At 36.3% G+C, this 16,155-nt stretch overlaps 2 pseudogenes across 2 annotated transcripts; one reads left to right on the top strand and one right to left on the bottom strand.

Moving 5' to 3' along the window:
* Window positions 1–6,534: 6,534 nt before the first annotated feature.
* On the bottom strand, window positions 6,535–9,861 carry LOC306646244 (protein CDV3 homolog; annotated as a pseudogene). Its single transcript, XR_013766933.1, has 2 exons — window positions 8,887–9,861; window positions 6,535–8,157 (listed from the first exon to the last, which is right to left on the bottom strand). The product of XR_013766933.1 is annotated as a protein CDV3 homolog (transcript).
* Window positions 9,862–13,740: 3,879 nt separating this feature from the next.
* LOC306647068 (polyadenylate-binding protein-interacting protein 1-like) lies at window positions 13,741–15,922 on the top strand (annotated as a pseudogene). Its single transcript has one exon. The product of its transcript is annotated as a polyadenylate-binding protein-interacting protein 1-like (transcript).
* The last annotated feature ends 233 nt before the right edge of the window (window positions 15,923–16,155 follow it).

Below are 16,155 nucleotides of genomic sequence, written 5' to 3'. Positions count from 1 at the left end.
GGATGATCTGGAAAGTGTATTAGCACACAATTCACCATTTCAGCTACATATCTGTGCAAAGTTGTGTTTTACTTATACACCCAGGAAGGGGAATGGAATGTATAGAATGAGTAAGGAACTAGATAACATTAGTGACTCAGATAAAGAAAATGCTTCTTTTTGTGGAGAGAAATATTTCACATTTCCTAAGAAGTAAGAGTGGGTCACAGAAATTCAGAAATATGTATCAAACCAAAATGGGAAATGATTTTGAATAGTGTCAGAAAGATATATTTCACCTGGACATTAGATATTTTTTTTTTCTTGAGTAGTTGTGTAATTTTGTCAATGAAGTATTGAGAAAGAAATAGAAATCATTTGGGTTGGGACTGTAGCTCAGTGGTAGAATGCTTTTCTTGTACATGTGAGACAGTAGGTTGGATCCTCAGCACCACATAAAAATCAATGAATGAATAAAGATATAAAAATAGAAAAATATTTGAACAGTGCTTGAAATATAAATGAAGCATACACATTTTTAATAAATTTATTGCTTATTAATTTTAAATGTTTAGAATAAATTTATAAATTTAAATACAAGAGAGACTTGTATTTATATGAATATGTGAGAGAAGAGATAACGTTCAGCAAAAGGGGAAGAAGGTGTTCAAAAGCATAGGATGCATTTAATTTCATGTATTGTAGTAATTGAGAAGTACTATCTATTTCCCAGAGAGTTAAATGTTTAGTGCCATGGATCAGGTCAGTTTAGTAAGTAGAATGATAAAATATTATAATTAGGCAGGGACACTGTCTTTATCTTTCATAATAGGAAGTTACTTACAATGTTTTACGTAGATCAATCAAGATATAACTGCAAGCACATATTATTTCAATTGAGAAGCTAACCACCAGAATAATCTAATACAGAGTGATAAGAGGTTGTATTTAGGAAGTGGGTTATGAGGTGGATGCAGTCATTTGGTTGACTGTTTTCTTGTTGTTACAAATGTTTTTCTGTAGTAAACAGTTCATGTATTAGTTTCATTAAAAAAAAGGATAATACACATACACACATACACAAGTATCATGGTAACTTCACCTGAATCATTTCTTCTACATAATACACTATCAAAGCTATATCATAACTTATTTAGTCCATTATTATAGGCGTTTAACTTATTTTCTGTTCTTTTAGCTAACATAAAAAAGTATGTTAAAGGGTATTCTTGCCCAAAGGCAAAAATCCTAAAAAATACAATTGTTGCATGTAAGAAAGTGTGTAATTAAAATTTTATCAAGTATTGTCTAATTTTTAATCAGCAGTGCTCCTCATTTATACTTTGATTGTTATACAGGAGAGTTGATTTTCCCATGGCAAGTCCAGTACCTGACATTATGGACCATTTAATCATTGTTGTGCGTTCTCACTGAAAATTTTATATTTTTAAATTTGGTTGTAAAAATCTTTTTAGTATTTTTTCCTTTAATTTACTGTTTTATTTTGACTGTTTTCCTAGATTCTGTTGGTCTCACTTTTCTTTTTTCCTTCAGAATATTTACAGGTTTATGATAGAAATTTTTGAGTGTTTTATAATTGAACCCTCTCCTCTTGCCTGATAGAAATTTAAAATTGTACTTAGGTTTATCTATTTTTCCTTTCCCCTTTTTTGTATCAGTTTTTATAAAGGTGCCTTTGTTCCAGGCTTGTGATGTTTCTACATTTTGTTTACTTTTTTAGTATTTATCACTATTATTTCTAATTGCTTTCCATGATTTTTTATCTAAACTGTTAAAGTTAACAATGAATTTAAGTAGTATTTCAAAAGATTTTTGTCATTGTAATTTTAGATGTTTGCTTAGATCAAGCCAAACTAGAAGAGTCTGAGGAAAAGGCATCAGAATTTTACAAAACATTAATTTAACTTTGACCAATTTTGCAAGGCTTTGTGGGAAACCACTACCACATAATTGGCCCTCAAGGTCTTGTTTCTTATTCCCTGTCTTCTGTTATGTCAGACCTTTTTTTTCCAATTCTCAAATTAGTGACAAGAAGTTGTGATTCCATGGAAAATTCAAAAATTGTAGTTTTTATAGGAAAAAGTCTGCATGAATTGAGGCCTCGAAGTATCCTGAAGTGAATGAATTTAGAAGAGAAAAATATACAAATTCAGTGAGGAAAAAATTTATTCACTTGTGGATGGATTATCATGGATTGACTGACTAAAGGGAATGTATCCACAGCATGAGGGCATGAAATATAGCTCAGTTGGTAGAGGGCTTGCCTAGCATACACAATAACCTGGGGTTCAATCCCCCAAACTGAAAAAAGAAAAAAAAAACAAAAAAAAAAAAAAACAGGAGCATGAACACTCCACCATTGAAAACTTGGAAGATAAGCTTTATGTAGGAAATTCCTTATAGTTGTTCATTTTGAAAATTGTCAGGTGGTATAATATTTTATTAAGAAATATTTTTAATAATTCTAATTTTTATCAGAATGTCATTCCATTCTTAGAAGTATCTTTTGATTGATTAGTAAGTAGTATTATAAAGAAAATTTTTAGGGTTGTGTATGTGGCTCAGTTGGAAAGTGCGTGTTTGGCATGTGTGTGGTCCTGGGATCAATCTCCAGCTATGCAAGTTTGAAAAAAGAGAGAATTAAGGAAAGCTTTATATTTAAGATGGGATTGTATTTAAAATTATGCATAACTCTCTAAGATTTCATCATTTGCACTTATATTATTTCTTGATGTAGTAGGATAGTAGTTTAGAACAGAGTGGTGAAATTGTACTGTTCAATTGGGTTTTATATTTTTAAAGAGATTGGAATAAAACAAATGATTTTAAGGAAATTTTGAGATTTTAAAATTTTTTATTTATTTATACTAAGAATTTAACCCAGGAGCACTTAAACACTGAGTCACATACCCGGCCTTTTTTTAAAATTTGAGACAGGGTCTCACGAAAATTGCTTAGGGCCTCACTAAGTTGTTGAGTCTGGCTTTGAACTTGTGATTCTCCTGCCTCATCCTCCTGAGCTGTTGGGATTATAGGTGTGCATCAATATACCCAGCAATGAGATATTTTTTAAAACAAGAAATGAGTTCCTTACTTCCGTATTCTGTGACTATGTGAATTGAGTGGTGATATGGAATTTTTAAATGTTTTAATCAGTTATACATGAAAATGCATTTTGACACATATATAAATGATGTATTACTTCTCATTCTGATTGTACATGATGTAGAGTTACACTAGATGTGTAATCATATATGCACATAGGGTAATAATATCTGATTTATTACACTATTATTTCTACCCCCATACATCCTCCCCTTCATTACCTCCCCCTCGTCTAATCCAAAGTACCTCTGTTCTTTCCTGTCCCACACCACCATGGTGAATTAGCACCCACATATTAGAGAAAACATTCAGCCCTTGGTTCTTTGGAATTGGCTTATTTTTCTTAGCATAATATTCTCCAGTTCCACCCATTTATCAGCAAATGCCATAATTGCATTCTTCTTTATGGCTGAGTACTAATCCATTATGTATATATACCACATTTTCTTTATCCATTCATTTGTTAACAGGTATTCAGGTTGGTTGCATAGTTTAGCTCTTGTGAATTGAGCTATTATAGACATTAATGTGGCTCTGTCAGTGTAGTATGGTGAATAATCACATTTTATAACAGGTGCATCATATTTGCAGACAGGGCCAATAAAGTGGTTTATATATAATTTCTTAATTGAGTAGTTATGACATATGGAAACAGTTAATGGATTATGCACTTAAAAAAATCAAGCTTAGATTTCTGACATCATAGTTTAGTCGACAAAGCTTAGGGGTAGCAAGTGGCAAACCAGTTTATCCCAGTGTGTTAAAGATGTCATTTTGTATTTGAAACACAATCTATTTCTTTTTTACACACAATTGTTTGAAAAGTCCTAAGCCACCTCACCAAGCCTAAAATAAGATGAGCAGCATAATTTATAACTGGGAAATATGGTTTTAGGGGAATGCATTGGCAATACAGGAATAATGCCAAAGTGAATGCCATGCATCTTACACCTCCTGAAGTTTTCTGAGGAACATTTGAGGAATAGTAATTTGGAAAGATTGGAGATGAAGAAAATGGACAATTAAGTATTCTCTAGAAATGTATCACTTGGTTCTTGCCTGTGACTAAAAAACTGAAGACATAAATTATGAGATGCATTTAGAATACCTTGTTCCACCATTAGAAAGTATCCACTGATAAGCAGGTACAGTGTGTTCTTTGTTGCATTGCTGATGGAATAAAAATTATTATTTAATCCTCATAGAATTAGAGTCCTAAGAGACTAAAACAAGTGAGTTTATTTAGCCTGAAGCCCCAGTAGACTTTCAAATGCCAGAGCCCACAAACCACTTCATTTATATGCTTAGTTGTATAGCATATTTATGATGTATAATAAAAATTTTTGAGTTCACGTATTCAGATAAATTTCCTGGACACTGAGTAGATGCTGGCAAATGGGTAGATTTGGTCATGTGTGTCTTGGACATATGTGTGAATAAACAGAATTTTTTCTTTTTTCCCCTCCTTTTCCTTCTTCCCTGGCAACAAGTAATAATATTATTGTAGTGGATTTGATTGGAATCACTTTTCTAGAGGTGGATTGGGGAACATTTCCTCTCTTTCATAAAAATTCACCTTGGTATTTTAATTCAGGTAGCGATTTTCATTGGTGTGCCTGTAGCTCTCAAGCATGAACAAATTTTTAAATTGCTGCTTTCTCTTGTTACTGCACAACTTTTTGTCAGGATTTCTCTTCCCCATTTAGCTAGGGCATCTCTTGTGGCCTGTGATTGCTTGAAGTACACTTCTCTATGCCAGGCAGTTGTTCTTTGCTGGTCTGCCTCATCTCATGGATTATCACTAAGGATTTCCACTTAAAATTAGTGCACATTATTACTCACTTGAAAGAATAAATGTGATTCATTCTTCTGAATATACTCCTTCCTCTCACTTTTTCCCCATATTATTTGACTTGGAACAATTAATGCTTCCCGGAGTTTCCAATGTAAGTTGCTGTTGTACTTGGAGCATGGGTTGAGGGTGGAGCACTCTAGAGCACTCACAAGTAGTTGCAGTGGACGTCTACTTGTGTTATACATCATATAGGAAATTGGTGTTAAGTAGTATAGCAAATCCTTTTGTAACAGAAAAACCTTTCAGTAAAAAATAACAATTTGTATTTTACAAATTCAAGTTTATAAAATACAAAAGTTAGGTTTTGAGGTGATTGAATGTCACTCTGTTTCAGTAAGCTGTGTGATTTTTGTCCCCTCTGGCTCTTAAAAGAATGGCTGTTTCAAACTTAGACATAACATAGTTTTGAGTTCTTAATTTGAATTCTGTGGATAAAATTTAGATCTCTGTGAAATTCAGTCACTGAGATGCATCCCCAGTCCTTGTTTTTTTTTTTTTTTTTTTTTTTTTTTTTGCAAATGGGTAAGGGAATGGGTATTACAATTAAAAGATCAAAGATGAGAAAGCAAGACTGGACAGGCAGAACCTTAGATGATGGTAAAATGTGACAAATTCTAGGTCAACCCAACCATGAGGAGACTGTTATCAGAATCTTATGGCCAGTCTTTATTACCTATACCATGCCCAGTCATTAGCAGGGTGTTATCCAGGAAGAACTTGTTTTGATCTTAAATGCTAAAGGTAACAGAGATTTTGGAGACAGTCAGCTAAATACACTCCTTGCCATGGAACAGAAAGCCTTTTCCTGAAGGAGATATGATGATTAGGACATCTTCATACATTATGTATGTATTATTCTTTTTTTTTTCATATATTTACTTTTTATTGAATTTGTTAATGTTACAGAGTTTCTTGCACTGCCAAACCATGCCTGAGAATCCAAAGAAGGAAATGGTATAATGGACAGCCTCATCCACCCATCATACAGTATATTAAAACTTGATTCATATGCATTTTGAGAATTTCACAATCTTTTATAAAATTTTAACAAGAGTTGGAATTTAAATCTGCTGCAGGTCTTCAAAATTTCCAGTACAGTGTGCCATTAAATAGACCTCCTCATATTCATCTCAGTTCATTCCTCAACAACATAACCCAACAAAAGTTTGTGGGGAAAATGTATACTTTAAGGAAAAATATGTGGCTCAAGTTCCAAGAGATTACTCGTTAAGGTTTTTGGCTCCCAAATCATGTCTTCAGTATAACCAAGAATCTTTTTTCTCATTTAATCATCCTACCTCTCCCCAAATGACTCAACTACTCATTCAAATAAATCAGAAGGCAGGCGTCCTACCTGCCACCTCAAACACCGACATTATTGCCCAGAAGTGGTAGCAGGTCCTGTGAGGAGACACTGTAGCCCTCCTAGAAGTCCAATTCCTGCACTGACATTCACCAAGACTGAACTCCTGCAGAGGATGCCCCCTTACCAGGACAGCTGCATTCCCCTCGTGTGCTTCACACTTGCCAGTAGCAAGGCTGCAACTCCTGCCTTTGGCGGGTGGATTTATTACAGAGAAACCCAAACTCTGCATCAAGTGGTCATATATTTCTACTGAATCAAAGATATAAAACTAGGAATTGCCAGACTGTCTCATTAGGTGGAAAGAAACTTTTCAGTAATCCTGGGGAGCTTCCACAAGTCCCTTTTATGGACTAAGTACTATTGGATAGCTTAAGCTGTAATTATTAATAAAAGCGCTACAATCACTGTCTTTTGCCCTGCCTTTCCAGATGAACACTATTAGACACATGAAAAGGCTGGTAACAGAGCTAGCGGGGACAATCACTGTAACTTTAGAATGTTTTACTACCTTAAAAATTTGGACACAAGTATGTAAGGAACTCTTATCAATGACCATACAAGACCCATGACACTTAAATGGATTGTGGGTGGTTTTGCTTACATCACTGGACTCTTAAAGACAGGCCAGTGACTCCCTTAGCCTGAGCAGAAACCGCTCTCCACATCGGTGTACTGTACAATTTAGACCTGATTGGAGGCTTTAGCAGCACCTGAAGTAGAGCCTCCAGCATTCACTGCCCCTTATGTCAAAGGCTATTTGGTTCCACTCTAGGGATTGGCAAATTCAGGAGACATTTCACAATTCTAATGCATATTTCAGGTTACTTACCTAACCAAGCAATATGCTGTCAAAGAACTTATTCCAAGTCAAAGCAAAAAAGGCCTTAATGTGGAACACAGAAAAAGCACTATCCAAATAAAAAATTACTAAGAGAAACAAGATTATTCCCTCCCCCACCCCTCTTCCCACTTGGTGGCCCCAAGTTTGGTTGAATTTCATTTGTAGTTACCTCAGACTACAACTAAAAACTTAAATTATAAATCACGCCCCTACACAGATGATCTGAACACAGTTCTTTTGAGCGGCATGTTCCAGGAAGTATAATATAGCCACAGCCTACTACAGAGTATTCCTTAGGGTGGGGCACAGGACAGGTTAATTAAGGTCACTTAAATCTTCATCTTTAACAGCAGATCAGAACCCAGATGGCTGACTTTCTGCAGGATTTCTGATAGGAATCCAGTAGAGCTGGTTTCAAGGTTCACATCGACACTTTAATAGCTGTAACCTTCTTATCCAGAAGTTGTGATCCACAAGAAGTCCACAATAAGTGCAGCAAATCTGAGGTAGTCAACCCTTACGAAGGCTCAGTATCTGAACATAAAAAGATTTTTGAAATGACCACTGCTGCAGGTTTTGGTTTTTTTGTATTTGCAGAGCAATTATGAAATAACACTGCTGAATCTAGTCCACACTTTTATATAACAATGGAAGCTCTCCTAAATCCAGTGTACATAAAGAGCAGTTGTGACACTTTAAACTTCCACAGTGCAACAGGGTCGGCCACTTAAATCGAGGGGTCTGCATCAGCTGCTGTAGGTCCAACAGAGATCGGATGAAAGGTTCATGGAGATTAGCTGTGATCTAGTTACCTCAGAAGGGTTAGCAAAGACCATTCCTCAATTGTACTGTGTGTGGCTGCTTTTCTGATTTTCAAGCACAGCGTACTGGTTGTCTAGCCGAAGTTTAAGGGCCTGGTTTTTTGAAACCTCATCCCTACCTCTATTTTTGTGTCTTACTACTTCAAAGTTCTTCTCCATTTCTTTATCCCTAAGGGAAAAGAAATGTAATCAGTAAATATTCTTCACTAGGGTTTTTTGAAAATATTTTTCCTTGGGGATGGGGTGGGGGGGAAAGGCCACCCCTAAAGAATCTTGGGGAGAGACAGAAAAGGAGAATTGGTATATTAAATTCTATCAAACCATTTTAAGGCTTCAATTGAACAGAAAAGGTAATACTGTACGGATGCTCCATGGTCCCATCTACTGAATAGTATTAACTCAAAACCTGTTTGGAGACCAACTTGATGACAGCTGGAAAGAAGCTGTGCAATGACATTCCTCCTAGGACTCCTAGATTTAGCAATTAGTAGACAATACATCTCTTTATTTATGCATAAAGTAAGGGTAATAATTTTCTCATTCAAGTAAAGTTCTCATCATTCAATGATTTCTCCTCATTTGTTTGTAAGGGGTCGGATTAGATCAGGTAAAGAAAGCTGTGTGTGGTGAGTCACTGCCCTCCCAGAGTCCTTTACGCATTCTGTAGGACACAGCAGAGGAGCAAGTCCAAGTGGAGGTTTAAATTCAAGCCAGCTGTGCTCTCAAAGAGGCGAAAAGGCTGGGATTTACTTTAAAAGCCACCCCCAAAAAAATTTCCATCTGATGTCATTAACATTTCTTCCCATTTTTTATTTATTTTTTAAAATTCATGTCCCTAAATATGATGTAGATGTGCCATATGTGGTCATTAACTCCAGGTAGCATTCATTTTAAGTACCTGTTTCGGCTTTCTACATGCTTGGCAGTGGACTGCAGGGATGGGAACTGTGTGTCGCTGTATATTTCTGGTGGTCCTTGTGGTGTTTTCCTTGTTGTGGTTAGCCTGGCCCCAGGAGGCCTATACACACCACTAGTCATTGCTGGTTCTGGGGTTTCTGTAACAACTACTGGAGCAGGAGGTGCTTGTACAGGAGCTGTTTTATTCCAGGGACCTGAAGATTTTTCTACACCACCACCTCCGCCACCTTCTTCCCAGTTATCTCCTGGATCTTCTCTCTTTTCATTGTCATCTTCTTCCTTTTCACTTATCTGCATTGCCTGAACTCTGAGTCCGCTGTAATCAACCTCTTTCTGCTCAAATTCTTTCCATTCATCTTCGTCCTTCGTCACGGCCTTGGTGGCGGCCCCGGGGCCCGGGGCCCCGTGCCTGCGGTCCCTCCATCGCCCGGCCGGGACCCTGCGCCTGTGGTCCCGCCGTCGCCAGGCCTGGCCCCCGCGCCCGGCCCGCCGCCCGCCGCTCCGCTGCTCCCGCCCGCGCTGCCCGCCGCGCCTGCGGCGCTCGCCGCCCTGCTGCTCCGCTCCTTCTTCTTCTTCTTATCCCTCTTGGCAAAGAAGTTGTCCAGGCTCCGCTCCTCCGTCTCGGCCATGGCCGCGGCCTCGTGGGCCCGGATGGGTGGGGCCGGCGGCGGGCGCGGCCGCTCGCAGCTCGGGGTCGAGGCCGGCTCTGCGCTCACGCTGCCGGGCGCGCCGACGCCTCAGCCCCGCGGGGTCGCCGAGGCGTGTGCGGCGGGGCGAGCGGCTCCCCCCGCGTGCTGTCGAGTGGTGGTATGCTCCACCCGGGGGCTCGCGTGCCCCTGCCTGAACTCTCCCGGGCTGCCGCGACGGCGGGGCAAGATCCCGCCTGCTCCACAGCCGCGGGGAAAAGGAACGCGCAGGCCAGAGGCTCCAGCAAGAGTGCTAAGCTAGCGGCGGCGCGCGCCTGTATTATTCTTTTTAAAGCTATTGTTCAGTACTTTTCTTCCTTTTTTAAAAAATTTGCATTTTATGATTTTTTTTTTTTTGTTTGCAGTACTGGGGATTGAACCCAGGGCCTTGTGTTGGCAAGGCAAGCACTCTCCCCCAGCCCCCAAAATTTCATTTTAATAACTACATTGAAAAGTATAACCCTTAGTACTAACACATAATGGTAACTTGTTATGTTACCTCTCCCAATACAAAATTAACACTGATGTATTCACAATATTGAAGTATTACAGCCTTTTGGGAAAATTGAAAAGTTTTCCATGTAATCCACGTTGATAGTTTACAAAAGTTAAGAATAAGACACCTGGTGTTTTTTTGATCTATTTTTTCAGTGCTTCTTTATCACATAATATGATGTCATAATTGGTTACAGCTATTCTGATTAGGCTTAGGCTACCCATGTTACTGAACAAGTGGTTACAGCACTTTGACACTGCACATCTCCTTACCTTCACTGACAGATGTGCAGAATTCTGAACACTGTTGATAGTTGCATTTGAGTATAATTTACTTTTGTGAAGGTCTTCTATATTTTATTTTATGGGTTTGAAAATCTCTCCTGAAAAGGTTTCTAATTCTCTGACATTGGCGTATTCAGCAAGAAAGGTTACGGATTTTATATCAGCCTTTCTAATTTGTACACTGGTGGAAGAGAGGTGAATGTTAGTGTTCTGGGCTTCACTGCTGCTTATTGAAATGTATGTGGCTTCTCTTTTGGTGATTCAAGGGATGAATACATTATTTATCATGAGATATATTATGCACCTTAGAGTAATATTTTAAGGCAGATTCAGCATTAGATTATTCCATTTTTTCTTCTCTTTCTTTTTTTTTTTCTAATTGTTAAGGCCTTGCTATGTAGCTCAGGCTGGTCTTGAACTGCTAGACTCATCCTCTTGCCTCAGTCTCCTAGTAGCTGGTACTACAGGCCCATGTCACCTCTCCAGCTCCCACCCAACTAGTATTGAATCTTGCTTTAATAGTTAGTATAATGCATTTGTTAATAAAAGTATATATGAGATTTAAAAAAAAACATGGAACTTCCTTATTAAACAATAATATGAGAACATTGTTGATAGTATATTATTATAGCAGTTAAGTATTTACTTCATTTATATTACTTTATTTGTTACCTAAAACAATTTTATGAAATAATCAAGGCAAGCATTAGATGCATTTTGTATAAGAAAGTTATGTTCATGTAAAGTTCAGTTAAAAAGAGCAGTCAATCTGAATGGAATACATATCTGAGTCAAAAGCCATTGTTCTTTCTCCTGGGGCAACTGCTTCTCTGATTAAAAGACATCTCATTATGTTTAATGTAAAGTACTTCTCTTTGATTTAAAATAATTTTCCTCTTATCTCCTGCTACCTTACTGTTGACCCACAGCACTTCACTTTATCCAAACATTTGTATAAAAGCCTTCTAAAGTTTTTAGTTTTCTTTATTAAGACCATCTTTCATCATTTTGTATCTCTATTCAGTTCTGTAGGGATTTGAGCTGTAAATACTAACACTGTACTGTTGACTGTACACAAGAAGTGAGGGACTCTGTGGAGTTCATCATGCAAGTGTGCAACCATGGCTTTATAACTACAGTTTTCCCTCTATAAAATGGGGGACATAATACCCATTTCACGAGGTCACTGTGAGAACTATATAATGAATATTGCTGAGGAAATGTTAAAGTAAGATTTTTAGAATGCAGATCTTATTTTCACCTGATATATTTTATCATCACTGAAGTTTACACAATGTAAAATTAACTTCACAGTTCTTGACCTTCGGTTATTTAGATATTTTTTATCAATTTATGTATATGGTGATTTGTGAACCAAAATTGTACATATTGGTAGGGAACCTTGTGTGTTTTGATATGTTTCCATTTTATAATGCTTAAATCACAATAAATGTCTATCTTTTCCAATATTTGTGATTTCTTTCTGAAGAAAGCATTCAAAATCCTTCCAATGTTTTTGAAATATATCTTCCATTTTTATCTATGTTCACCCTATCATGCTGGAGAACTTACTGCTCCTAAGTATAACTTTGTACACACTTTTTATCCTCTCCCCATTCTGCCCTCTTACCTTCCTCCTCTTCCTTATCTTCTGGTAATAAATATTCTACTTAAAAAAAATCTCCAAAGTAAACTATTTTAGGTAAGCTTTTTCAAAAAGTGAGATCATTTATTACCTGACTTCTTTCATTTAACATAATTTTCAGTGCCATCAATGTTGTAACAAATGGCAGGATTTTATTCTGTTTCTATACCTGAGTTGTGTTCCATTTTTGTATACTTATGAATCGATAAAGAATGTTCAGGTTGTTTGCTTTTCTTATTTACTGTGAATAGTGCTACAATAAACATGGGAATGCAAATATCTCTTCCATATACTGATTTTATTTCCTTTGAATATTTATCCAGTGGTGAATGCTGAATCACATGGCAGTCTTATTATAAATTTTTCGAAGGGCGTCCATACCTTTTTCTATAATGGTATACCAATTTACATTACTACCAACACTGCATATCTGTTCACTTTTCTCCACATTTTTGCCAGTATTTATCTTTTTGATAGTAGCCATTTGTACTAAAGTGAATTATACATGCTTAATTGTGCTTTTGACTTGTAATGATCAGTGATGTGGAGCATTTTTTTGGCCATTTGTATGTCTTCTTTGGTGAAATGTCTATTTAGGTCTAATGCCCAATATAAAATCAAGTATGTAGTTTTTTCTTTTTTCTTTTTTGTTATTAAGATTTTGAAGTTTCTTATATTCTAGTTATTAACCTCTTTGCAAATGTATCATTTGTACATATTTTCTCCCATACTTTGAGTTGTTTCTTCACTTTGGTGATTGTTTTCTTAACTGTGCAGAAGGTATTTTTCTGTGATTTAATCCCATTTGTCTATTTTTGATTCTGTTTCCTGTACCTTTGAATTCTTTTCAAGACTCCTAGCCTATTTCAATGTCCTTAAGTGTTTCCCCTGTTTTATTCTAGTAATTGTATAGTTTAATAATTTAAAGTTGATTATTTTAAACTGATGGGTAATAGGGACCTAATTTATTTTTTTCCTCTGTGTGAAAACCCAATTATAAAAAGGCATTTAATGAATAAACTCTCATTTTCCCTAGACCTTTCTTGTCAACTTAGTAAATCAGTTGGCTGCGAATATGTGGGTTTATTTGTAGGCTCTCTATTTTGTTTCACTGGTCTGTATTTTTTTATGCCAATACCCAGTGTAACACCATTTTTTAGGAATTTTTTTGATTGTTGATGGACTTTTATTTTTATTTTTTTATATGCGGTCCTGAGAATCAAACCCAGTGCTTCTCACATGCTAGGCAAATGCTGTACCACTGAGCCACAACCCCAACCCATAACAACGTTTTGACCTATGCTTACAAGTAAGCTTTCTAACCACAAAACTACTGACCTTTTTAAGGAGTCACTTATGAAGCTTAATGTAACACTTGTCCATTCCATTAACTTTAGAAGGTAATAGTAGATTATCCTATATATCTTGTTACTTTCATTTTTAAATATTGAGTGCTTTATTAAGTTTCTTAAGATAGAGATTTGTTAACATGAATAAATACAAAGATGTATTAGGCACCTCTTCTGTTTTCTTATTCCATGATTGTTTTTTCTTTCAGCACATGTAATTTTTGTACTTTTATGAGATTTAAATCTGTAATTTTTTGCTTCTCTTTTCTTGCTGTAATTTAATTCTGAAACATTGAGCTGATGGCTTCAGAGAGATTTTGAAAAGCTTATTAAGTTCCTTATAAAAGCTTATTGGTGCTCTTGCCCTTCTCTCCTGAGAATCATCAAGCTGCTGGCCCACCTGGAACAAACAAGGCCCCTGAGAGCTCCACCTAGTCCACAGGATAAAATCCCACCACAGAACTCCGAGTCAGCAATGGCTAAACCCCAGGTGGTTGTGGCTCCAGTGTTAATGTCTGAACGTCTGCGAACACCCCTGAATTTTACCCATCAGGTTATTCTTCTAATTACACAGAATCCTACGAGGATGGTTGTGAGGATTATCCCACTCTATCACAATATGTTCAGAATTTTTTGAATCATCGTACAGAGCAGCCTGTCAGTTTTGAAACTGAAATCGAACAGTTTGCAGAGACCCTGAATGGCTGGGTTACAACAGATGATGCTTTGCAAGAACTTGTGGAACTCGTCTACCAAGAGGCTACATCTATCACAAATTTCTCTTATTTGGGAGCTCGCCTGTGTAATTACCTGTCCCATCATCTGACAATAAGCCCACAAAGTGGAAACTTTCGTCAGTTGCTACTTCAAAGTTGTCGGACTGAATATGAAGTTAAAGATCAAGCTGCAAAAGGAGATGAAGTGACTCGAAAATGAATTCATGCATTTGTACTCTTTCTGGGAGAACTTTGTCTTAACTTGGAGATCAAGGGAACAAATGGACAGCTTACAAGAGCAGATATCCTTCAGGTTTGTCTGCAGAAATTGCTGAATGCCCTCTTCTCTAATTCTGTGGATGACAACTTAACTTGTGCAGTAAAATTACTGAAGTTGACAGGGTCAGTTTTGGAAGATGCCTGGAAGGAAAAAGGAAAGACTGATATGGAATAAATTATTCAGAGAATTGAAAATGTTGTCCTGGATACAAACTGCACCAGAGATGTAAAACAGATGCTCTTGAAACTCGTAGAACTCCGATCAAGTAATTGGGGTAGAGTTCATGCAACTTCAACGTACAGAGAAGCAACACCTGAAAATGATCCTAACTACTTTAGGAATGAACCAACATTTTATACTTCTGATGGTGTTCCTTTCACTGATCCAGATTACCAAGAGAAATATCAAGAATTACTTGAAAGAGAGGACTTTTTTCCAGATTATGAAGAAAACAGAACAGATTTATCAGGAGGTGGTGATCCATATTTGGATGATATTGATGATGAGATGGACCCAGAGATTGAAGAAGCTTATAAAAAGTTTTGTATGGAATCAGAGCTTAAGCAGAAACAGTAAAGTTAAATTTCAGCATATCAGTTTTATAAAACAGTTTAGGTATGGTGATTTAGCAGAACACAGGAAAGCAAGAAAATGTCACACTTATACCAAATTAAGAATGTTGAGTTATGTTACTAATGTATGCAACTTTAATTTTGTTTAACACTATCTGCCAAAAGAAACTTTATTCCCTGTAACTTAAAATGTGTATATATATAAAATAGTTTATTATGTACAGTTAATTCCACTGTTTTGGCTGCAATAAAATTGATTTTGAAATGAAATGTTGAAAGTAAATTTTCCTAGCTGGTTAGATACTTATACCTTAAGTTCTTGAGGGGGAAAAGTCTTAGCCTAGAAATACATATTGCTACAAAAATGTAGCATTCTTTTTTTAGGTATGACTATTATAGATTTTATTTCAGTTTGACATTTATGTCTCACACTAATCACAATCATGAAATCTTTAAAGTCTTGGAATATATCAATAGCTGATTTACATCTGTAGATGCTATTTGATAACAAGGGCTTTAAAAATGTCATTAATGGAAAGAACAACACAGAAAAAATCTTAGAACTCCCCTACTAAACAACCAAGTCTCACCCTTCATTGAGAATTTATTCTAATTCAAGGATTGTTGTTTTGTTTCACCTCACTAACTTCATTGCCCGAAGGCCTAGAACATTATTCTGCTTTTATTTATATGGCTTTCTCACTTTTACTTTGTAGCATGAGTTGCATTGACCTTTTTTTAAAAAAAACTAGAGAATTTAATCAGATATTTGTCATTCAAGTTTTCATCTGATTTGTAATCAATATACCTTCAGGATCACTTTTCTAATATTTCTATGTACCACCTCAGCCCTATTTAAGTAGTATTTTTACTTAATGTGAAATCTTTTTCCAACTAATTGAAACTTGTATATAAAAGGGTTGCTTGTAAATATGCATGTAAATAGTTCTGTTAATAACCCACTGTTTTACTCTTGTTACATCTGTGTCTGCTAATAAAGTTAGCTTTCTCACTTTTCTGCTTGTTTGTTCAGTCTGAATTAAAATTAGACTTTGAAAATAAAAACACCTTATTAGTAGTTTTTAATAATTTGTTATTATTATGACAGTTATTTATAGTTTCAAAGATTAGTAAGCATGGTATGGATGGCTTAATGTAATTATGGAATTGAGATGCATGAAGGCATTAGGAACTTTTAGTCAATAGGCAAATAGAAGTGCC

The sequence above is a fragment of the Sciurus vulgaris genome, assembly GCF_902686455.1.
Source record: "Sciurus vulgaris genome assembly, chromosome: 16".
NCBI lineage: Eukaryota > Metazoa > Chordata > Mammalia > Rodentia > Sciuridae > Sciurus > Sciurus vulgaris.
Note: the sequence above shows the minus strand (reverse complement) of the source record. Positions and strands in the feature narration are given on the sequence as shown.